General features: G+C 32.9%; 1 long non-coding RNA gene across 2 annotated transcripts in view; it reads right to left on the bottom strand.

Moving 5' to 3' along the window:
- The window catches only part of LOC139086227 (uncharacterized), a 64,911-nt gene that overhangs the window by 3,684 nt on the left and 35,694 nt on the right, over window positions 1–25,533 (bottom strand). For both annotated transcript variants that reach the window (XR_011543989.1, XR_011543990.1), the window contains 2 exons: window positions 21,274–21,479; window positions 19,155–19,317 (listed from right to left, as the gene is read on the bottom strand). This is a non-coding gene — a long non-coding RNA (uncharacterized lncRNA). The remainder of the gene's footprint in view (window positions 1–19,154; window positions 19,318–21,273; window positions 21,480–25,533) is intronic.

Below are 25,533 nucleotides of genomic sequence, written 5' to 3' on the forward strand. Positions count from 1 at the left end.
GTTTGAATAACACTGCTCTAAATGATCATTGACAGATTGGTCTCTGATGGGAATCGAACCCACATACCCACAATATAGTGATACAACTATCCAGTATCTTGCCTAATCACTCGACCACATAGGCCTTACTCTTACACTGACAGATTCGCTTATGTATATATTGTTCGATACCCAAAAACAGAGTTAGCAGGACTTCGTGAGTCTGGATACCAAAATTTCAAAAAGGAGCCTTCCAAAGAAACAAATCCAGTGGAAGTGCCTCCACATTGGAGTTCTGCCAACTCTGCCCCAGATTCAATTCTCTGCTCCGACTCATTACAATCTGCTCTACCATCCCACAATATGTTTTGACATTTTTCATTAATTATCAAAACTCATTTTTCCTACATTTTAACTAGATTAATAGTTTTACAAATGAGCTATTACAGAAATGAAATCGTAGCCAATTGATCATTTCGTAATTTTTTTGGCAGTCATGAATATTGCTTGCTTTTTTTTAAAAACAATTCGTGCCAGTTTAGTTGTACAAATGCTGATAGGATTAACACTAAAGTAATGTTAATTGTCGTAGTGCATTTTAATGCATTTTTGTAGATTATATTGTGGGAACTTGATGTCTGTTTCATACTTAAAGACTGTTTAATGGTCAAGACAGTCAAGTCAGAACAAGACAGCCTGTTTTAAGCACAATACAGTCCATTTGTCAGTTAAAAACCAACCAAATCCTTAAAAAATCTTACAAAAATTTCCATTTCCAGATCTTCATTCAAACTGCTGCAAAATAAAAGCCAACAAATGACATCGCAATCCTTCATAGTCATTCTAGTCCATCAGTCATGTCAAGCTACTCGCTTTGCCATTTTTGTCGAATAATAGAACATCAAAAAGTCCATATTTGTAGAATTAAGTTTCTAAATGCGTATCAGAATGTGCATTTACAGCTTACAAATTGCCATCCCTCACATAAATATTAATATATTGTTTACGGAAATGTTCATGTAAATGCGCAACTGACACGCACTCCAAAACTACGCCGATGACGATAAAAATTGTGTGATGATGAATATAGAGGAACAAAATAGAAATGAGATTTATGTCCGCGGGCATCACAAACACCACCAAAAAGAAAGAGAAAATTTCAGGTAGATCAAAAAGTCACTAAAGATAGAAGCCGATGTTTCGAGATGGGATATTTGCATCATACACAGTTCTCGTATTGCCTAATATTATGTCATGTAACGAGTGCAGTAAATATAATTGTAAACTGAGAATGCAGCAACAATACTTATGTAATTCATAGAATTTAATGAGGTATATTTCAAGGTCCATCGTGGGAATTGCATCTACATATACATTGTTCCAATATTATTGTGTTATGTATTTCCATTTCCATCATTAAAAGCACGCGGCAATGAATGACGTGTTCCTCATTTTTTTTACTCTATGCAAAATCGCATTATGAGGTGCGAGAAGAAGCCATTCACGTGATTTATGCAACCATTGTAATGGAAAAAAATGCTTTAATGCAACTATGTAGCTAATTTGCATCGCTCCTCGTCGATTTTCTATGGTGGAAAATATTGAGCACAGGTTGCGATTGTTGGCAACTCACAACAATCGCAACTGTTGGTTTTGAGGAATTTATTGACAAATGAAGTCATTTAATGTTGATGTAATTGAGCATATGTGGGGCTGTTATGGATAATTGAGTGATTTTTAGGTTATGAGGGGTAGAAACCTTCAGGATGGGCAATTTGGGTGTCAATCTTGCTATCTTAATATGGAATCTACTTTAAGGTAGCTTAAAGCTTGCAATTTTATGAGAATTTCCTACAATTTCCTCAATTTTGACTCAAACTCACTCCAAATTGCCTCAAAATCACGCAATAACCAGCCAACCCTCTAACCAGCCACTAAACCCCCTCCAATACCCACCAAGTTCCCCTCACTCTTCTAATTACATCATTAAACTAATCTATCATATGCGCATATGTACATATGGTCGCCATACACAAAAAAGTCAAGTCTATCTAATAAAAATGCAATTGAAATCAACTCGTTAATTTGTGTCACATTGCCTATACAGCCCTCGATTTGATTGTGGGTATCAATTCATGGTCGAAAGCAGGCAAATACACAACTAATATGTAATAAAAGAATTCAAAACACGATTGCAGATAACATTCAGTTCTGGAATGTGACTGACTGTGTAACATTGTCATTTATTATTATTATTGACTAACAAGCTTCGATGAGCTTGTAAATTTGTTCCGTGGCGGCAATTTAAATATTGTGTGCAGTAATTATCGCAAGCTCGTTGGTTCAGGGCTAACGCGCCCTTTTCTAATTCTGATCATGTAAATTGTAACATATGCAGCTTGACTCAGCTTTTTTATGAAGTTGAGCAGAATATCGTGATGGATTTTTATGAGAGAATTAACTTTGTTGGACTTAGTAAGTTGATATAAGTTAGATGTAGTTGACTCATTGACCTACGGTAACTGTGACCGAGTAATGGATAAATTGCATGGCGATCGATTGAGTTTAGTGATTGGAAGTGGAACGTTGGGGTTAAGAAGTTGTAGTATGAGGATATTTTGGACGTGGATAGCAAATAATGCTTGATTGTCTAATCTAATTCCAGTTTTATGACTCAAAGTATAAGAATATTGAACTTAATTGCTAGTAGATGAAGAAGGAGCTTCAATCATTGGTATTATTGCCCTCAGTATTGAATCTATCCTTTTCATAATGTCTATAGGCATAAGAGCCAGGTTTCACAAGGAATCGTACCCAAATCTGAACTTAGAGTTGAATGTCATATCCCTATTACACGCGGAAGTTAACATATCTTCCCTATTAAACGCGGAAGTTAGCATATCATCACTATTACACGCAAAATATAACATATCAACCCTATTACACCCAGAAGTTAACATATCATCCCCATTCCACCCGGAAGATCTCACTTCAAACTCTATCTTATCCTACATAAACACCCAAAGACCCAACTCTGTTCCGACACCGCAACCATCGTTTCTCTCAATTTATATTCAATATACCCATATCTACATCTCCTTATAGACTGACTGAGTCTTGTAATTGAATGTTTGCATAATAAATTACCACATATATGCGTAGATTTTCTACGCTCGTCATCGAATTACTGTGTTGACTTTCTTTTGTGTCCAAGACTTTTTGATATTAAAGAAAATAATTTTAGATACGCAGACAGGCGTTACTTATGTGTCCATTAGTGACACTATCCAAAAATGGGTCATAATTGGCTACTGACTCAATAAAGTCTCATTTTGAAAGTCTTATCGAGCTATGCTTAGGACTTGTTCAGATGCCTTGCTCTATTTGCTATACAAGCATAAATTTCTATTTAAAAAAAAGTCAATTTCCTTCACCGTCATGAAATTTCTACGCTATGTTAAGTACAACAAGTTTTCTTCTTATTTTCTCTACTCATTTCTTTTAGAAATGATGGAATGACAGCTATTAATGGAGAAGTTGGATAGAAAGAGAAGTCTTTTTTTTTGTTTAAATATTGAGATATGAAAACAACTTTCATTGATGACCACAACGATGTTGACTTGAGACCGAATGGCAACGGAAATCATGACTCTAAAAAAAGTATGTCTCGTATAAAGTTAGACTTCTTTGTCGAGTGGCAGCATTGCCTTTGATGGACGAGTATTTACGCTTCCGAAGAGAAAAAGTTTCTTTCTTAGATTTTGTAATTTATTGGATGTGATTCTGATGTGGAATAGGATAAGATTGGTTGTGGTGAGGCAGAATTTGTGGTTATGGGATTGATTGTCTTCTGATGTTACGATTTATGAGCAATTGTGGATGATTTCAACTGAATTGGCAATAATGAAGCAAAAATGGGACAAATGCGTTTTGTAGCACAGTTGTTTAGTGTCTTTTTGACTTGTAATAATGACCAGTATTCCGCATAACCATCGAAAGACCAGAATTAGAGCAAATGCGTCTACTTTACGACTCATCAGTGCTTTTCTAACTTGTCCTAACCTAATAAATTCCCGAAATGCGTCTTATTATCTCTTTATCAATGCAATTCTAACTTTAATCCCTAAGTTGCATGCCATAAAGCAAAAAATCCTCAAGACATTGCAAATTTAATTAAAATGCGCCTTATTCACCCTCGACAAGTGCCTTCCTTACTTGCATTTCTAAATTGCATACCGCAAACTAAGCAGATGAAAGAAAAATTGAGATAAATCTTGCCAATTTTTTGTGCACCAGTTACTAAAACATTGATCATAACACAAAAATCATCTAACTGAGCAACTGCTGTAGATTCACTTATGTATGAAGAACACGAGCTATACATCAAAAAATGGAAATTAATTTAATTAATAGCACATTAAATCGAAACATCAATTCATCGTGTGCATTACGGTTTTATACCAACATGTGATAGATTTTTCGTCTGTATTTGATGCAGAAATCGGAATTAGATGAGTGCAATTTTGTTATGCACTAGTTTTTCTAGCTGTGCTGCACAAAATATATAAAAACCAACATTGCCGTGTGTAAATGAAGGTATTTAATGAATGTTTATTTTAGAAAATCAAGAGAAAATGCACATTTAATTGTGATTTCGATTAAATAGAAATTGATTCTTCATTCCGTGCCTTTATAGCTGCAAATTCTCATGAAAAATGATAATTTCAACTCTTTAGAAATCTAGGTGCGGAATTTCAAATTCTAATTGAATTCAAGCTGAATGATTGATAAAAAAAAGTTATATTTTGCTCTATTTGCTGACTGACTGGCTTTTGTTGAGTTTTGCTGACCTAAATTTATTTATGGCGGTGAATTTTCGGTTTTTTTTTTTATTTCCATTTTTTTCGGATAATGAAAAGAGCGATTAACTAATCAGTTATGGTCAGATTTGAATACAGATTAATCTTTATGTTTCTTTTGGATAGATCTTTGGAGAGAAATGGAACTGAAGATTGGGGTACTTTGAGTTTAGTTATGGCTTATCTGTATGCTTTGTCTCTAATTGTGGTCTAATTACGGTTCAATGGTACTAATGGGGGCGTGCAGACATGATGGATTGGTTATCTTGAGGTTTCCAATTGAATGGATCTAAGCTGCACTGTCTTAAGTCAGCGACTTGAGTCATTTCTCAGTTGCTTCATCACTAAGTCAATATTCTCAATTTAAGAGAGATATTTGCTTCAAAAGATGCCAAAGTTTTGCTTCAATTAATGCGAAACATTTGCCTCAAAAGATGCAAAACTCTTGCTTCAATTGATGCGAAATATTTGCTTCAAAAGATGCAAAACTCATGCTTTAGTTGATGCTAAATATTTGCTTCAGTAGATGCCAAACTCTTGCTTCAGTAGATGCTAAACTCTTGCATTAATTGATGCGAAATATTTGCTTAAACAGATGCTAAACTCTAGCTTTAATTGATGCAAAATGCTTGATTCAATTGATGCGAAATGCTTGCTTCAATTGATGCGAAATGCTTGCTTCAATAGATGCGAAATATTTGCTTCAGTAAAATTCAAGTCTAGAATTAAGACGTCACTAATGAACCAGTCCCCATCAAAACCCCTTCAAACTCCTCAAAAGTCACCAATAGAAAATGAAATTGTCAAGTACCCAAGCCATGTCAATCAGCAAACTTGACAATGTTATGTGAAGTTGTGAAGGTAGAGATAAGACATAATTGATATGATAGCTATCAATATTTTGCGCAATTTCATGGGCTCCACAATTATTAATGAAATATTTTCAGTCATTTTTCATTACCGCTTGTGCTACATTTCCTCAGAAAGTTGTTTTTTTTTTTTAATTTATCTGATCTTTAACCTTTTTCGTTTTCTCTGAGCACCAAATTATTTATTTTCTAGTTTTAGATAAACTACCAGCTATGATGAAATGTGTCATTAAGTTAGACTTAATTTACTGAGAAATTTCATCAGTTTTTTAAGCATAAAATGTGATAAATAATGAATATTCTCACATATTATTTTAATGAGTCATAGAAATTAATTAAATTCCGAGTTGCTTAAATGAAAACCAGTTTCTTTTGGATGAGACAATGCCTGATTAAGTAGTAATCGATAGAAGTCATGAATATTGATGAATGGAACGTTTTTACGATCTTATTGCGGTTTTTTATTTGGCTTTTGTGGGTGATTTTTAAATAGATTGTGAGAAAGAATTGTGTGAAGCCTGTTTGGAACTTAGTTGATGTTTTGATTTTTGAGAGTTTTTTAAAAATACTAGAAAAACTTGAAAACAAAAATGAATTTTCAAATTGTTGAAATCTAAAGTTTTGAAATTTAAATTCTTGAAATCAAGAAATTTGAATTTTCAAAGATTAAAGAAATTCAAATCTTTAAAAGTTAAAAAAATCAAAATTCAAAAAATTTAAATTTTTCAAATTTCAAAAATTTGAATTTTCTTAAATTTAAAAGATTTGAATTAAATTGTCTTTCAAATTTTGGAAAATTCAAATTATTCAAAATGAAGAAAATTCAAATTTTTAAAATCTAGAAACCTTAAATGTTTCGAAATTATGAAAATCTAAATTTTAAAAAATTAAGAAGTGTTAAAAATGTGAAAGTTCAAATTTTTAAGTTTAAAAAATTCAAATTTTTGAAATAAAAAGAATTTAAATATTTGAAGATTAAGAAAATTCAAATTTTTCAAACTATTGAAATTTAAATTTTTGAATTATTTTAATTTCAATTTTTTTTTGAAACTCTTTAAATTTAAAATATTTTTGAAACTCTTTTAATTTAAACTCTTGAAATTCATAAAAATTCTTGAAATTCACTCAATTCAAATTTTTCAACCAAAAAAATTCAAAATTTCAACATTATTTTCTTAATTTCTTTCAATTTGATATTTCATTAAAATTCCATTACATCAACGATCATTACCGAGTCCCACACCATGAACTTTAATTATATCCTATCATCTACAACCCCATTAATTAAGTAATAGATAAAAACATTTCATTGACAATATCTAGAAAACACATTTCCACTAGTATGACTTAATCAAGCATGAAAGATAATAAAAACAAATCATTTAGATAGTTTCAGTTAAAAGATAAGAAACAACGACTTTAACTTGTGTTTCAATTATGACCAATATACAGCACAATTATTACAATTAGCTTTGAAATAAAAGTTCCCATTACTTATTATAAAATCAATTCAAAAAATTACTCATTATTCAAATATTGCAACCTGACATCAATCAGCCGATCGCTGATGAAACAAAGAATTAGAATACGAATGAAAAAATTTGCATAATTATCGATTTTTATCTGTATTAAGCTTTAATGTGTGAAAGTATTTATTAAAGAATTTCAACCGCTTTACAATTTATTAAATATATAACATTGCGTGCGTATGTAGGCTAAGTCACTTAAATTCTCGGAAAGTGATAATTTTTGATAAGATTTTTTTTTTGTGGTTTAAGACTTGTCGAAACATTCGTGGCTAACCGCATGACATTGATAGTAGCACTATATAGTTGAGGAAATTATATTGAGTTTCTAGATTGGAATTGGAATTGGATTGAGTTAATAGTGATTTGAAAGAGTTTTTGTGGGAATATTTTGAATTAGAATGGTTGGAATTGGTGAGAAATTGGAGAAATTTTGAGAGGATTTTCGAATTTCTTTGCAATTTTCAACTTGATTCGCACTAGATTCACAAAAATTTCAAATGGAATTTCAATTAAGTCATGTGTCGATCGGATTTACTGTAATTTAGAAGAATACAAAATCTTTAAGGATTTTTGAAGAATTTTTTGAAAATTTCTTTAAATTTTGACTTTTTTCAAAGAAATTTGTCAAAATTCTATCAAAACTCTATCAAGACTCAATATCCTGCATCAAATCTCAATATTCCTCAAAAAATCAATAAAATCTCCCAATGCACTCAACAAAAATTCAAATGACAAATCAACAATTAAATAATTCCCAAAAAATTCTCTCTCTTCTTCCACATATCCATAAAATAAAAAGTTTTAATCGTCATTTCCGTGCCATATTTAGCATTAAGAATCACATATAAATTCTTTACAAATAAATGCTCAGTCAACCGTGCTGAATCATGATTTTGCATGACAAATTAGAGAATTGGAAGAATTCTAAGAAATATTTGAGTAAATATGAAGGTTTAGGTTGGATTTTTAAGGTTTTTGAAGAGGAATGTGTATTGGAAGAATGGAATTTTATGTCTTAGTGACATTATTGATTGGTTCTTTAAGGTAAATTGAATTATTCGTTCTTAAAATGGTAAATACCAGGAATATAATTGGTTGAGTTCAGTTGACCTTATTGCTGGTTATAAACTTGATATTTGTGGAAATTGCCATGATATTTTGACAAATTTTAGGCTTTAAACCATTGAGGTCTGATTCTTAGTAATCAGTAAGGTAAGATACCTGAGTAATACAGGTCTATATGCAGTGTACTGCAGTGTATGTTATTGGAACTAACTGTATAGGTATTCAAATCCTGAGCTAGTTGAAATCTCGGTCATCATCTCAGTAGAGACTTCCCAAACTATAGACCTCCTGGCTAGGAGTCAACGCCCCTCATTTCCATCAATCCATAAATGCAAAAACTCGTCAGAGAAATCACTTCCCAAAGTGTCAACTCAATCGACCTTCGAAATTTCTCTTATCACCACATTTTTCACATTTCAAATGAATGTGACTCCTCGTCATAAAAGAGAGCGAAACAGCAATAAAGTTAATACATTGTATGCTCAGTAAACTCAGTTCAAATGATAAGTAAATAAAATATTATTTTTTCTGTACATTGATCGTGTGACGATTCCGATTCTGAGCCAAAATAAAAAAAAAAATCACTTCTTATTTTGGCATGAAGCGTGACAAACTTGAAAGTGATCAATCGCGGAGATGAAGAAAAAAATAAAATAAAATTCGCAAAGTGCATCCGAAGCAAAAAAATTGCACAGGCGATTGATGTAACACTAAAAAAACACTTCCTGCTAGTGACGTCTTGCGTAATAGTTTGCAAATTTAGCACCGAAGTGCACAAAGTGTCGAGAATGACTTGAGAAACTCTAAACAATTCGTTGTTTATTTTTACTTCTTTTGCAATCATTGTGTCCAAATTTGGGAAGACAAGCTTAAAATTATTGATAATTATTTGCAAAGCAGCAACTGAATGAGACGTCATTGAGGGTAGCACAGAAAACTAATTGTGTAAAATTTAATTATAAACACTGCATTAAGTATTGCAAAGAAAAAAAAAATCTACTTCCATTATATAATCTGATTACCTACATTCAGTTTTCCTGTTTGTGGTGATGTAGGTTTTTTTGTTGTATGTGCCGCATTTCGCGGGGTTTTTGTCAATTTTGTCTGGGTATGGGTTATATATGCATTTATGTTTTTTTCTCGCACTAAGAATATGAAACGGGGCTAGAAAATGTATTAAAAAAAAAGCCTTGAACAGAAAATATAAAGCTACAATAGATATTTTTACTGCACTCTATAGCTTGCAATTGTGTGCAACTCGCGAAACTTGCCAGTTGGCATGAAAAAATTTCCACGTTGAATAATTTTATTTTTTTTTTTTCAGTTTTCGTGAAGTTCTCTTTTGAGATTGCCTAATTTTACACCATTTACTGTATGTATGTACTACAAAAAAAATCTCTGTATGACGTGAATTTTGAGAAGGCACAGAAACAAAATAAATATGTTACATGTCAATTAGTCATCGTGTGATAATTACTGAAGCTGCTCTCTTTTTTCGAGACTTAGAATTCACTAGTTACTCTAACAGGCAAAGAGACTGCTTTTAGGTAACTTAGTGGTCTTTCTGTATCACGAGGGCATTTAATTTGCCTGTTAGGGATTAGATTCCATAACAGACATCAAGCATGCTTTCATACCGTACAGAAATACCACTAAGGTACCTAAAAGCTGTCCATTTGGCTTCTAGGGATTTTAGTTAAGTCTGTTTGGCTTTTAGGGACTGTAGTTAAGGAATTGTCTTCAATTCCACTACGGTACCTAAAAGCGGACACCTTGACTGTTAGGGATTGCAGTTAAGTCATGATCTTCAGTATATTCAAAGAAAGTATCCTCAATTTTGAAACAATTGTCTGTTAGTGACTTGAATGAAGCCACATAAACAGAGAACTCGAAGTCAACTTGAATTTTGTATGAAAAAGTCGACAAAATTCCTCATGACTTCAAGTAAAATTCGAGTCGACTTCGAACTTGCCACAAAAAATCCAACTCAACGTCAAGCTCCGCAACTCTCTCAAAGCCCGAATGAGTCAGTCAATTTGACTCTTTTTCGTAGATTGTATCCCATAAAAAAATGCCAACAAATATCACGATAATATGCTCAATTCCTTCATTATCTTAAGTCGTTACACCACGTTTTGTGACTTTGTGTCTGTGGAATTTCTCGCTTTTATTCCCACATGGACCTTTTGCACACCCGAATGGAATTTCTATTTTGTTCACATGATGCAAATTTTATTATTTTTTTTTTTTTCAATATATATTTTTTTTGTGTATGATACTCTCGAATAAATCCTGTAGTCGACTTTTTTTTTTAGTGCACAAGAAATTTTCCACACTTATTTTTGCTCTTTCTTTTCTTTAAAACAAAAAATGAAACGATAAATTGCGACTTTATATTCTTGGCTTTTGTTATCAAATTTTACTGTTTTTCTTCTCATTTTTCTCGGACCTGAATTAGTTTTTCATTTGAAAATATATAAAAAGTCTTTTAATTTTTTTTTAAAGTCGCAATTTGCCGTTGTTATTCTTTCAATGATTAAATTAACACTGACTGACTAACTATTAGAAAAATGTTTCATATTAAAGTCTCCTATAGTGTACTGCTTCTTATTCTTCTTATTTTTTTTTTCCCTCTAATACTCACTCAAACTCATTCCAATATTTTTTTATTTTGTTCACAATCTCATACAACAGTTACATGGTATGTATATGTATATAGACATACAGTCATAAGCCCAACAGTCGATCGCGAGAACCGCGAAACTTACTTCGTCTATTTTCGGTTCGGCTTTTTTTTTCACTTCTCTACTTTTTAGATATTTTTCTTTCTACTATTTTTTGCAATGTGCAGTGGCATGGCATGACTAGATGGATGGATGGGTAGGAAAGTGGGATTGTAATAGACTCAAATTAAGCTTAGATTTTTTGATCAGATTTTGGCAAACTTTTGGAATTTTTTATGAATTTTTGAAGACTATTCCGGGCAGCACAACGACTTCTATGCCGCCGTACTCAAAGTTACGCTAACGGCACCGTGACTACTGACTTATCCCCAATTATCGACCAAATCATCCCGCTCAAGTATTAGAATATTCATGCTAGATTCTATATAGATTTATGTCAATATGTGTTAATGCCTGTGGCTTTCATTTTTTATTTCGGATAACTTAGCATGTGGACTCAGCGTGATTCTTTACAACGGAATGTAAAAATGTGCTATACGGTAAAAATTAAGATATGATTTTTATTTTTGCTAATCTTATACATAGACTTGTGTGACTTTTGATTTGACGCTTTTAGAACTAGTTAATATTTGGAGGTTGTTTGTACTGATTTTGAGAGCTAAGGTTGTGTAATGGTGGTTAACTTGTTCTGTGTTGAGGTAGACTTGAGTGTTAGTTCATAAGTATGTTGATGATTTTGTTACAGAATAGGGCAGGATGGGAGAATTTGGATGTACAAAAATTGATATTTCGTGTTACATCATAAATGAATGTCCTCTAACATAAAATAATTAGACAAAGTTTGTGACCAATTTAAGGTTTTTGGAATCCTAGGAGAGCAATTGTACCAAGGCTCATTAGATGGTCAGCCCTGCAGTTAAAGTCACTGAAATTTGATTTTGAATCCAGTTTTAGAACGAATTCCTGGAATATGGCACAACTTAAGTAAAAATGCTCAAATTTGATGGGATTTGAACCCAGACCAATTACTATGAAATGTCTGATATTCCGTAAATTAGGTTTAGATTCTCGATGGACTCTGACTTTAAGTTAAATACATAGATTAGGTTGGTTAAGTTTAGCAATCATTCAACATGAAATGAGCTTGAAGTTGATCAAAGGAGTACCAAATGACTAAGTTGACTGTCATTTTTCATGAATATCAAGCTTTGCATAAGACTATTCTTTTCTGACCAACTTCAGAAGCTGCTTCTAGTCTCTAATTTCTCCTTAAATTCCTCAATATTCCAGATAATCCCTCAAAATTCCAAATACAAAAATCCATCGATCCACCGATCAATTTCTCCAAACCACTCGATCAATCAGCCGTCACTGCACACCCGAAAGCTCAATTTTTACTCATTTCTAGTACTCGTTTGAGTACTGAACAGCGAAAAAAAATTTCTTTTTGTGATTAAAATTTTTTTTTTGCTTTTTTGCTTCTCTTCTCAAGTAAAAATAGTTTTCGGGTCGAGCCGAAAAGTACACACCAAAAAGTAAAAAAGTAAAAAGATCATTGTGTGTGTGTGCAGCACTGCGATAAAAAAAGGTAAAAAAAAATACTGAATGGATATTGAAATAGTAAAATTATCTACATAACGTACATACAATAACAGTTTCTTATATTTTTTGTTGATGCAAGTCATTCATCAGCAAATAAGACACACAGTTTCAAAGTAAGTGGCACCGATATGGAAGTGCATGTAAAGAGATAGATATTGGCAAGAGTGTAAATGAGATGGAGATATAGTCAACATTTACTGATTTATTATCTCTTCCAATAGTGCACTTTTTTTCATATCCATAATTCCCTCCGTCATCAAACTGATAAGTGCATTCTTTAGCGTATGTGTGACAAGGCAACACAGTTATTAGCATTGGAATGGAAAGTTTGTAATTGAAATTTTCTAATGTTTGTTTTGTTTGTGCACCTTTTCTTCAATAATTATTATGATGATCATTTCACATGAAAAAATTTATTGCACGCAATAAAAGGCTAATAAGTTGTCTCATATATGCATTTATGGAGAGATTTGTAACGGATATGACGATTGATGGGAATTTTTCTTGCTTCCAGTTGATTTTTTGGTGTTGACCTAAATATTAAATCAATTTTCGCTATAGATTTAGATTTGAGATTGGAAATAAGACAAATTAGCGGAATTTTTTGAGGAAATTCTTCTTTGATGTTGATGAAGATCAGCTAGATATATCCGAAAAATGAAGTTTATGATAGGAAAAATAAAGTTTGTTGGCTTAATTGAGTAGAACTTAGCTGAACAAGATGCAGTAAATCTCTTGATGCTGTGAAGCATCACTTAAGATTATAACTGAGTTTTTGGAATCAACATATTCGACATAGTAAATCGAGAATGAGTTAATTGTTTTATCTGAGCGATTACAAGTGTCTTAATTAGAGCAGATCAGGTAGGACATTTATTCTTGACAAACTACATCTTTTTTACTCAATTCTAACTGTTTTCTTATCTTCAAATTATAAATTCTATATGGATGCTTGGATTGTGTCGCTTAAGAAGTTGTTATTGATAATTTGTGCTGTATATTTTATTGTTTTTCTCTTGAGATTTCATTAATTAGAGCAAATATTGAATTAACGGACTGCTAAAATTCAAATTTTATATGCTAAAATTAGCAGACATAGTTTCACACCCTTTGTGTTTGCATTTTTGCATTGTCGAGCAGAAAATTGTTTCAAAGAATGTATTTAATTAAATTTACTGATTATTGTGGACTTCAACTGTTGTATAAGCATAAGTAAAGCAAGAACATCGTCACCAGCAAGCAGTAAGCATGAAATATCAAATTCCAGAGACTTGATTCAAATTTTTTGCAAAATTTCACATCAAAAATCATAAAAATTCAACAATTTTATAGATTTACCCATATTTCTGCGATCAACTGCTTGAGAAATGAGCTCAATTTTCATTTCTATTGTCAACTAAGTGAATTCTAATAACAAAAATTATGCAATCAAGTATAAAATAAGAATTTCGTATTCATATTGCCAATTCATCAAATATAATTTTTAATTTCCAATAATAAAAAAATTGCAACGACAATAGAATGAGCTGTTCAGGCTTTTAACCTACACGGAAAGCGAATAAATAATAATAGTTATAATACATACAACAACAGCAGATATGCACGTCATAAAAACAAAACAAAAGAAAAACTTAAATACAGTAAAAAATGAATTTTTTTGATGGAGCTTTTAATTGTTGTTTATGACATCCTACACTGATCATTGTGAATAGTCAACACTTAATCATAATGCTGACATCAAATTAGGCACACGAATTTGCCTTTACTTTTGTAAATGTGCAGAAATAGAGAAAATTGAATGTCTTTGCATGATCTTGTTGTCAACTAAAAATTCATGTTGATAATGATTATATTAAATGCCTACATTATGTGAAACTGAGCAGCATTAATGAAAATCAAAAGTGGAAAAATGAAAGCACGACAGAAATTGATGGCGTGGAATAAAAGAAGCGTTAATATTGACATTTAAAGATGCATTAACAGAGAATGAAATTGAACTCATTCTTTCAGCATCTTTTATATTCCATATGTGCGATACCAGCACAATATACAATATGCTACTTACTCCAATTAGTAATCATATGTGAAATATAGTTATGTGTGCTACACAAAAAGGTAGTGAGAAGCATTAACATTAACTTTTCTTTCGTGCTGTTGCTGCCTTTCAAGCTATTTTAATGAAAATGAACAGAATGTACTGGATTTTTTTTTTATTAAACTTTGCTTTTATTTGCTTTGATTTTTATTGAGTATGAAATGGTAATTGAAATGACTTTGAGCACTTTGAGTGATTTGCGGGTTGGGAGATCTGGGACTCGTGATATGGAGATTTATATCGATGCAGTTGTTGAAAGGGTGACAAATTGTTAATGTTTTGCTAATTTAATGCAAGATTTATGTGAATTTATATCAAGGATGAAGGAGTTGGTGCTGTTGAGGGTGTGGGTGTGGTATTTTGGACTTCTAGGCTTCAGTTGCTATTAGATTGAATAAAGAAGAGATTGAAGGTTATGTGGATCTGAGCTAGCTATATCTTGACCCACACGATAGCCTGGAGCTGATATTCATTCTATTTGATCTTTAATAGTTGCTACAAATGGTATTACTTATTAATAGCGAGTTAGAACTCATTTATGGGATAGCTTGAAGTGAAAAGGCAATGACAATCGAATGCAAATGCCTTTGATTAGGAAACGGCTCTAATTCAAGTCAAGCACTCAATTAGAGCTCCAAATGACTCAACTTTTGACAAGTTCCCTTAGAATTCAACTCAATATCCACCAAAAAAGCGCTCAATCCACTCAAAAACCATCAACTCATCTCCCAACTCCCGACTTCTGCGTTTACTTCTACTTCCATTCACAGAACTAACTTTTTGATTGATAGTTTCTAGAATCTTCTCAGAAAATTCCCATAATGAGTTGTATTGCATTTTAAATACTCATCCATACATAATAATATTGAAATATCATCCACAATAGCTACTATATGGGATGTACAGTTTAGTAACGGCCAATCAAACATAGAAAACATATAATTTTTGCACTCTCGAAAGAAGTTTTTTTTTGAGATTTCATGTCTCTTATTAAGGTAAATAGTTTTCATCATCATCACTGTTTGTTGCTTTATGGTGAATTTGATGCCATATTTTTCTTTACTTTATTTCACTCAATTCACAACAACATCCCACAATGCAAAAAAGCATGACAACAAAGTTAGCAATATGTTCACACAAATATGGAAATAATATAGATGTGTAGGCAGAGTTGTTGATTTGAGGGTGTGGAATGGGCGAAATTTGATGGGGGAGGTGATGTATGGTTGAAGGTTAGGATGGGTCATTAGGGAATGACAGGTCTGTCTCACGTTGCTGACTCTTCTTGTAAGGATTAAGTCAAAGATCTTTGCAACTAGTTCCTAGCCGACTCTTTGCAAAGATTTTGAGTATGAATCTGTATTCTAGAATAAATTAGGTAGGATAGATTGATATATTGAAGGTTTAGACACGTCAATTTGTTAAGTAGAGCTAGCAGGACTTGGAAAGACCTCCAAATGGGAGTCCTGTCATCTCTATTGTTAAAAATTGCAATCTATTGAGCCAAAGTATGAATATATTGACGTTAGATGTAAGATCAGATCAAGATCAATCAAGTAAGCATGATCATGCAAACCATAGCCATAAATACAGCTTTAAGGGCTTATATGGAACTGATTTGAATCAATTGCAACCAAAGTAGATACACAGTATGCAAGGAACTGTCGATATACTCCAGATACCAAACCTCATCTGATCTATTTTCATATTCATCACAAACTATCCCTTAACAAGCTCAACATAGTGATATGAAGTACAAAACTAGGTCAAACAATTCAAAGAATCTCAAAACCATCCAAACCGCACCCATCAAAACTACAACTCTGACGCATGAGAAAATAGGCATGTACGATCTGACAAACTTCCTGTAATCTCATTTAGCATTTCATTTAAAGACAAACGAAATGGAAAACAATGGCTTATCATAATGACAATATTATGACGGCCTGGTCGAAAATTTGAGGAAATTTCAATAACGGTTTTTCATAATTTAAATATTATAGAAGAATTTGTGTGAATGCAACAAAAATTTGGATTGAAAAAAAATCATTAAATCTATTCCATTACCTTTGATTAAAATCGATCATCGCACAGAATTAAATTCATTTAATCATTTTCTGCCTGAATATTAGTTTATTTCTATTTCATTAATTAGTTTTCAATGAATCTTTGTTTGTTTACATTCATTTTGCCGACTAAATTTCGTTCAAAAATTCAAATTTATGGCCAACCGTTACAAAATTTTTAAACAAAAATGTTAATTTAACTATCTTAAACAAGTTGAATTCATAAATTTAATAGTCAGAAATGTCAGCGAGAAGCTCATACACAATTAAGTCCAAAAATTTTTAAATTAGCTGGTACACAACGAAAGTTATTAATGGCTTCGTAAGCTCAAATTACCAAATCCCTAAAATTCTTCGTCAGTAACGGTCATATAAATGGCTCTAACAAAGGAACCAAGCATCAAAAAGGTGTAAAATTGGTACCAAATTGTGTGTCTCGGCGAGTTCTATAAGATAAAAATATAAAATCATATAGCATAATGGAAAATATTCGAGTAAACTAGCAAAAACTATCCGTTACTGACGTAGAATTTTTTTTCGACCAGGTCGATGATTATTTTAATATTTAGCAATTCATAAAAACTTAGTCTGATGTTGTGACATGTGACTAGAGAGCATAAAAAATGGCTTTTTATCAAGTGAGAGTTTATTTTTTCATTTTCAAATGAATGTCATTGTGGCATTTGCAGCAGCAAAAGAGACCGCATTACATGCTTTTGTTTCTTTCGTCATTGTTATGCTCATATTGCGCTTCTAAGTGAAGCTTTATTTCTTTCCTGTTAACATGGAATTTTTGTCATAAAAATCTATGCTTTCTCATAAAAAAAAAGCAGCTAATTATTTTCGCTATGCATCGCACAGAAATAGTTAATAAAATTAATTAAAGGTACTTACCCACGATATTATTAAATGTTATTGAAGTTTGTGTTGCTACTGCGACTATAATGTGGTTGATTGTAGAAAACTAAGGCGCATATTGGATATTATTGTGTGGTTATTGATCAGTGAAATGGAAGGTGTTGTGAGGATTTAGAGAAAATGTTGTGGCTTTTAGGGAAATTTTTCTATTAATAATTTACAAGTCTCTTTGGTTTAGATGACTACAAAATGACTGTAGATTGTTTTTATGATGATTATTTAGTGAGGAAGCTGACCTAGATTTGAAATAATCTTGTTGAGTCTATGTCTGTCGATTTATGGGATTCAAATCTCAGTCCTTGGATTAGTCTGGAGACCGAGACCGAGACCGAGAATGAGACTCGACCAATTCTCAAGATTGAGATTGAGATCAGGACCGGAACTGAGACTAAATAAACCGGAACTCGAGGAACCGGGGCTAAGACCGAGACCGATACTGAGATTCAACAATATCTCGAGACCGAGACTAAGATCGAGACTGAGACTGAGACTCGACAAATGCATGAGTTCGAGACTAAGACTGAGACTGGGATTGAGATTTGACAAATCCTCAAGACCTGGACTAAGATCGAGATTGAGACTGAGACTCGACATATTCTCAAGATCGAGACTAAGACCGAGACAATAACCCAGACTCGAGACCGTGACTAAGACCCGGACCGGAACTGAGACTCGACAAATTCACGATATCGAGACTAAAACCTAGACCAGGACTGAGACTCGACATATTCTCAAGACCTAGACTAAGACCGAAACTGGGTGGGTGACTCAACAATTTTTCTAGACTAACACCGGGATTAAGACTGCTTCGGTGATTTCCCTTGTAGTCTCAATCCGAATCTAAGTCTTGGTCTCAATCAGAGAATTTGTCATGACCTAAACTTCTTGAAACTCTATCTACGATGTCTACCAGTAGTTTATTACTAATACTACTACTCGGTACTATTCCAGTGATAAATGCACGTTCGAATCTCATGAAATGATATCCAGATTTAGATTTGGATGACCAAAGACAAAGTGACTTGAAACTGACCCCATTAACTTCCCCACAACAATTTCCAGATTCAACTTTAAAACCATGATTAGCATTTTTTCAAAATCACCTTCAACATGCTTTCAATGTTGCTTTAGTTCAACAACGGGGGTGTTAAAATAACAAGCAAAGCTGAACCAGAATGTTTTACATACTAATGAACCTTTATATCCCTACTAAAGTTTTGTTAAAGCAACATTGTCACAACAATTAAGAATAAAGAGATCAAATGCATAAATACGTTGAGGTCGTGTATGTGTGTAACTAAAAAGGTCATTTCTATATCGTATGACGTACGTATGCATACTTAATATTACGTCAACATCATTTTTTTTTCTTCTCGTATTTTGAATTAAAATTAAAAATAAAAAATATGTTCATATAAATCAAAACACAAAAGTGCATATTTTATATAATTAGACTTAAGTCTAAACGTAAATAGATCATTTACTTACCGAGAGATGTAAAGTTGTGAAGAAGACACACAAAAAATTGCATTTTTTGCCACAATTATCGTCACACGACGTAAAACACAACATATTTGTGTGTGCATCAGCCTTCGAGTACACTCGTGTATGTTTTTGCTAATATCACATCTAAATGTATGTGCAGATGGGTCTTGCAAAGAGAGGTCGATGAATATAAAAGAAAAAATAAAACGTCAGTAATGTGCATTGAGGCAGCTATAATTAGACAATTTAGTTTAATTAATTTATTGCGATTACGTAATTTGATCGTCGATGACTTTCTTGTCCATTGCATTTTTTATTTCTTATTGCATTGCGGTTTTCATCTCTGCGTGGCCTTTTATTGACATGTCAATTGCTAATTCGATGATCATTTATGGCATGACTTGAATTCCTTCCTCATTTGCCTCACACATTTGATTTCAATTTATTTAAATCTAGGTATCTAGGCTGCACAATTTTTTTTTTTGGCAATCTTTGCATCCGTTGATGATTGAGAATCTGCATCAATACGAATTGAGATACCACCAATGCTGTGTTCATCAATTTTAATTTCATTTACAAGACGAACGCAGGGGGTACCCCATTACGGAATGAGCTTTTAGGTATGTTATTGTGTCTCGGATGAGACAGTGTCTGTCATCTGGTGGATAAATTATGAAGCTTTATATTTCATTATAAAGTCGATAGATGTCGTCACTGTACATGTCGGCCACCAAAGCAATAATCATTAATATTGTAATTTTAGAATCGTGATTGTCTTTTTTTTGGTTGCGAATTCTAATTTTAGATTTATCATCCATAAGAATCATTTCAATCAACAAAAATTTTGTGTCTAGATTTATGAAACAAAAAATCATTAATATCATATGTCGTGTAGTTTGAATGACAATGGACAAGCATTAAATATTCTGAAATAAAAATTAAAAATATTACCGTGACAAATCTCTTTTTCTGTGAGCTTTGATCTGTTGTTGTTCTACATTCAGAAAGTTTAGTGATGTGAAGAGGATATTTTGGGGGATTTTTGAAGGGATTTAGACGCATTTTTAAGGAAGTTTGAATTAGAATTTTGTGGAGGTTTAGGTCGATGGAGTGACATACCCAAGCAACACAAATGAAGAATGCTAAGCTAAGGAGCTTTTAAGGCTCCTCTAAACTTCCTGTATTAACACCAAATAGAAGCCACCTTCATATGACGTCCATATGGTAGCCAAAACTAGGTTTAGTAAAACCTTAAAAGCTCTGTAACGAAGCCTTCTTCATTTGTAAAGCTCGGGATCACTTCTTGATGGATATTCAATGTAATAGCACTTTGCCATACACTCGAGTAACCCTAAATAGCTCAGTGAGAGGAGCATGCGGTTGTAAATGGGTTCAAATCTTAATCCGGGACTCATTATTCGGTATTATACATATTCTGTTCGATCAACACTCACTCGATTTGAATTTTTGGATTTTTAAGTTTCAAGATTAATGTCTTGAAATGACTTGAACTGAACTTATCCCTAACAATGGCTTAGTGATGCCAAAAAAATCTATTTTGAAGGTTTCAGAGAGCTTTGTAGCTTAACATTTCAATATATTCACAAATGTCAGCAATAATCAACAAGAATTTAGACATTTTGAACTGAACTTATCCTGAAAAACTGACCATAGTGTGACCTACTGAACTTATCCTTCTTATAGTTCTCAGTTTTACAATAACTGAACATATTCTTTAAAAACAATTAGGCTTAGTTTTAACTAACCAAATCCAAATTCTAACCAATCATATCCCACGAAGCTAAATTCATGCCTTGAAGCTAAATTTTGCATTCCAAGAAATTAATCTCATCCCTTGAAACTATCGTCGTTGGCGTATATCAAGACACTAAACTCATCCCAACCTCAAATCATCCCAAACTGCTCCAATTCCAATCCCCATTCTCTCACAAAATCATGCTAAAAAAATTCCTCTTCTTCACTTATTTGCTTTGCAAAAATTGTTTCATCCATTTGTATACATTTTATAAATTAAACCGAAACAAGAACACACAAAAAAATGAGCGCAAAAAAAGTGAGAGAGAAAGAGAGAGAGCGAAAAAAAAATATTAATTTGACTCACCACTCGACTGGAATGTATGTTTTGATGGTCGTTCAAGTTCAAGATCATGCCAGCGCACAAACAGAAAGAAGAAACAAAAAAATAATATATAAAAGAATGTACGTTGCTCGCGGTTGAAGCTTCCCATCCATCAGTTCAGCACATGAAAATACACGTCATGTGAGCGACGATGAAACACAAATTTTTTGCTTGCTTTGGATGCGAATCTAAAGGAAAGAGAATGGAGAATAGAAGGATGACTATTAATTATCTGAATATTATTTTACTTCTTATTATTATCTATTTTGTGCGTTAGTGCTTCTTCTTGTTTAGCTTGTTTTTTGTATTCTACCAATTCAATTATTTAGTCATCATCACGACTCCTTTTAAAAATTTATTTATTATTATAACAACTTTTTTTTATTTTTCTTGTTGCGTGCGATGAATATTGAAGTTATTTTTGGTTTGGGTTTTTGTGGTGGATGTGGTAAGAGTTAGAGGCGCTTTTTTGGTGGATATTTAAGGTTTGTTTCAGAATATTGAAGGAAATCGGGGCTGGTTGGATGATTAATCTTAGATCAGAGCTAGAAATCGACTTGGATTTGGTATCGATTTGAGTCGATTTTTCTGCAGAATATTCAAATCAACTTCGAGCTTAGCTTCAGAGTTAGGACTATAGCTGGCTCAGGAATACAGTTAAAAATTCATTCTTGTAATATCCAGAAGATACTCCAGGATATGAACTAAATCCTTGACTAAGTCTGTCCTAGAGTTCGAAACTGACTTTTCTATTTAATCAGAGTCGACTTTAAACTGTACTATATCCTCTATAAATTAGAATTTATTATTTAAGTTTAGCTAAGGGTGTACCCAATGAGTTCTAGGATATTGTGTTGGCTCAATGGGTAAAGCCAAGTATATGGTCTAGCACATTGGTGTGCAACCTGTTAACCGCAGCACGCTTGTGCGGTTTTGGTCGAGGCTTACCACGAAATTGGGTCACGAAAATCAAAAGGTTGCCCCTCAATGATCCAGTAGAACCCTGTTAGAAATATTACAGAACTTTAATGATATCTTAATAGAATTTGTGAGTATTCTGAACTATATTAGTAAAGTATACATCAAACTCCATCAATCATATTGTTTATCCTGTACTATACCGACTACTCAACCATCTAAAAACCCATCTTAACCGCATTTTAAGCAGACCATCAGCAAAGAACCTCAACCTACTCCATACTCCATACTCCATCTAAACCATCCCACATCCCCCAAAAAACAACTTTTCTATCAATACCCATTCAATCCTCTTAATTGAGTCCACAATTATTCCAAAAATAATTCACTTCAACAATCTCTTCTTACTTAAATAAATTGTTCAACACTCAACATCCAACAAAAAAAAGTCTTTAATCTGACAAAAATATGATTATTGAAAAATCTATGAGATGGGATTATATAATTCATAGAAATTAAAAAGATCGATGTGTGAGTGTCATGACTAGTTTTTTAATTTAATGACACGGATGAATCGTATCCTAGTAACAGTGAACAAACACTTTTTTTTTTTGTTAAGCAACAGCAAAGCAATTTAGAACTAATAAGCTGGTTTATGTACGCTAGAATTAAATTAATAGTTCTAATGATAGTCGTCGGATGGAGAAACTAGAATAGTTGGCTAAATTATGGATTGTTAGTTGATTGGAATGGACTTGCATGATGGGAATTAGATGTTGAGAAGGTTTGGGAGAATTGGAATGGTTATGGATTTAGGATGTGCTGATTGCAGTCGTTTTAGATAAATTAATTAGAGATTAGAGAGCTTAAGCTCATAAAGTCACAAATGTATGTGATTATGACTAATTCAGAGTCCATGGATCTAGAATCAGTAGTTAAGTAGCTACTGTTAGCTGCATATTCATCAAAAACAGGCAGTAAGCTCTCATTTCTAGCAACTCTAGCTCAGAAAAGTTCAAGATTACAATATTGAGACTCAAACTTATAATCCTTGAGTCGAAGTCATAGTGATTCGGTTTTAAGGGACTAACCGCCTACACAACCAACCAATTCAAACCCCCATCCTCAAACTCAACAAAAATCCACATCCATAAGCTCCCAATCTCATCACAAAATCCCCTTGATACTTGGAAAAAGTTCTCAGTATTATTCCCAGTCAACAAAATACACAACTTAGCATTGAGCTAACCTTGAACTAAATATGAATTCTATCACATTCATTGAAAATGCCAACACATAATCTAGAAATGAAAGTCAAACAAAAGAAATAAGAATGAAACTCGTTCCGGTTATGAACTTTTTAATAGAAATTGAAGAATCTTCTATCCAGCCAAATTCTAGTTTAAGTTATGACATCAACCTTTCAAATGACCTTCGAAAGAACTGATTCCAAAAATAATCCAGAGATTTTTTTATTTTTTTGCTGGATATAACAATCGTTTTTTAAATGCCAGTCAGATCTTTAAATATCCAATTTAAATTATGATGCATACATCCATTAAGTGTATTAATAAACGGTAAAATTGAGCATATTAATGGTTATCAAGCACATTGTTCCTCAAATGTCAGAAAAGCAATGATGAGTAATTGGTCTATAGCTTAACAAAATAATGATAAATACGGAAGATATTGTCTTTTTTGAGTATGGACATTACAGTACGTCATCAATTATTTAAAGTGGATTTTTATAGTTCTTCTTATCGTTGTGGATGGATATAACTAGTTAAAAAGTGAAACTGGATACAGAAGCTTTGGCTATTTTCATACTGGTTCTGTAGAAATTGAATCTATTTTTGATTTGGAGATGTTTTGTCAAAATTATAGAGAAATCTGGAATATCGAGCTATGTGTAGGCGAATTTGTCAATCAATTATTGGAAGAGAAGGCTAGAGGCTAGTTGCTAAGATTGTGATGATGTGGGTTTGATTCCCACTCGAAATCCTTGGATAGAAAATCGTCAATTGATAAGGATCTGTTTGACAATGGTTTTAGCATCACAGTTGAATTACAAAGCTATATAAAGGAAGGAAGATCAGTCAGAGGGATTCCAGAGAAGCTGTGTGAATCAAATGGCTTCTATATATGTGGATGTAATGTCCTAAGCATTGTGGGAATCGTTGTCGTATCCATGACATTCTATTTAAAGATTAAGAGACCGGTAACTGGTGGGAATCGAACCCACGAACTCACAGCAGAGTGATACAGATATCCGTTATGTTCCCTAACCACTCGGCCATAGAGGCTTTACTCTGGAACTGGCAGATCCACCTTTATATGACTCGGTACCCCTAACTTATAGAAAGACGCTGCCAATAGAAATGTAAATGCACTTGGCATCGGCAATTGGCAGGCAGTTGCCAGCGATAGAGCCAGCTTCAATCGCAAACTAATGGGGGATCATCGATCCACAATTAAACTGTACGGACAGCAGTAAGTAAGTAAGGACAACGAATTCCACTCTGTTCAGTCATTGCAATTGATTCTGCATTATAATTCATCAACAACCAAAGACCATGACATGAAAACTATTTCCATGAACACACTTAATAATAAATGAATAAAAGCCACTTCTCGAAAGCCATCCTTTTATAATTCAAAAAACCTAGATTCCAATTCAATTACAATGATAGCATTTCTATAAATACATCCAACCATTTTCACATTAATTCATCTCAATCAAGTGCATCGTTGGCAATAACAACGAACAGTTTCCAAAGATAGAAAAAGAGGAAATTTAACACAGCATGAAAGTAATGAAAGAAAATTTAGCCTTGACCCAGGATTATTTTGCGGAAAAATGTATATGCTTGCTTCCCCATATTGCATGAAGTTTTTTTCGTTCGTATGGATTCAGCGCTTCCTTTATAGACCTTGGAATGGGATTTAATTATGCAATGTTCAATTATGAAACTAGGTAGTTATGGGAGAAGGTTGTTGCTTTGAGGAGTTTTTTAAGGCTGAGGATGAATTATTGATATTTAGGTGACTTGGCTGGGGCTCAATTGTGATCCATATGGAAGGTGTAGGGAGGTATGCAAGGTCAATTTGGTGTCATTATGGATCTCTATGAACTCAATACTCAGTGTAACTTTTTAACTTAGCTTTGCATGCTAACTTGGAATTTGAAGTAATAAATGGATGTATTTTCGAAAAATTCGAAATTCGGGATTCCAATTTTCGAAATTAATTTCGAAATGATTTTGAAATTCTAAAGTAATTTCGACTTAACTTTTGATTGCGAAATATATTTTGTCATAATTTCGA

This window comes from Chironomus tepperi, unplaced genomic scaffold (genome assembly GCF_022539635.2).
Source record: "Chironomus tepperi strain 1889 unplaced genomic scaffold, CSIRO-AGI_Ctep_v1 contig_85, whole genome shotgun sequence".
Lineage (NCBI taxonomy): Eukaryota > Metazoa > Arthropoda > Insecta > Diptera > Chironomidae > Chironomus > Chironomus tepperi.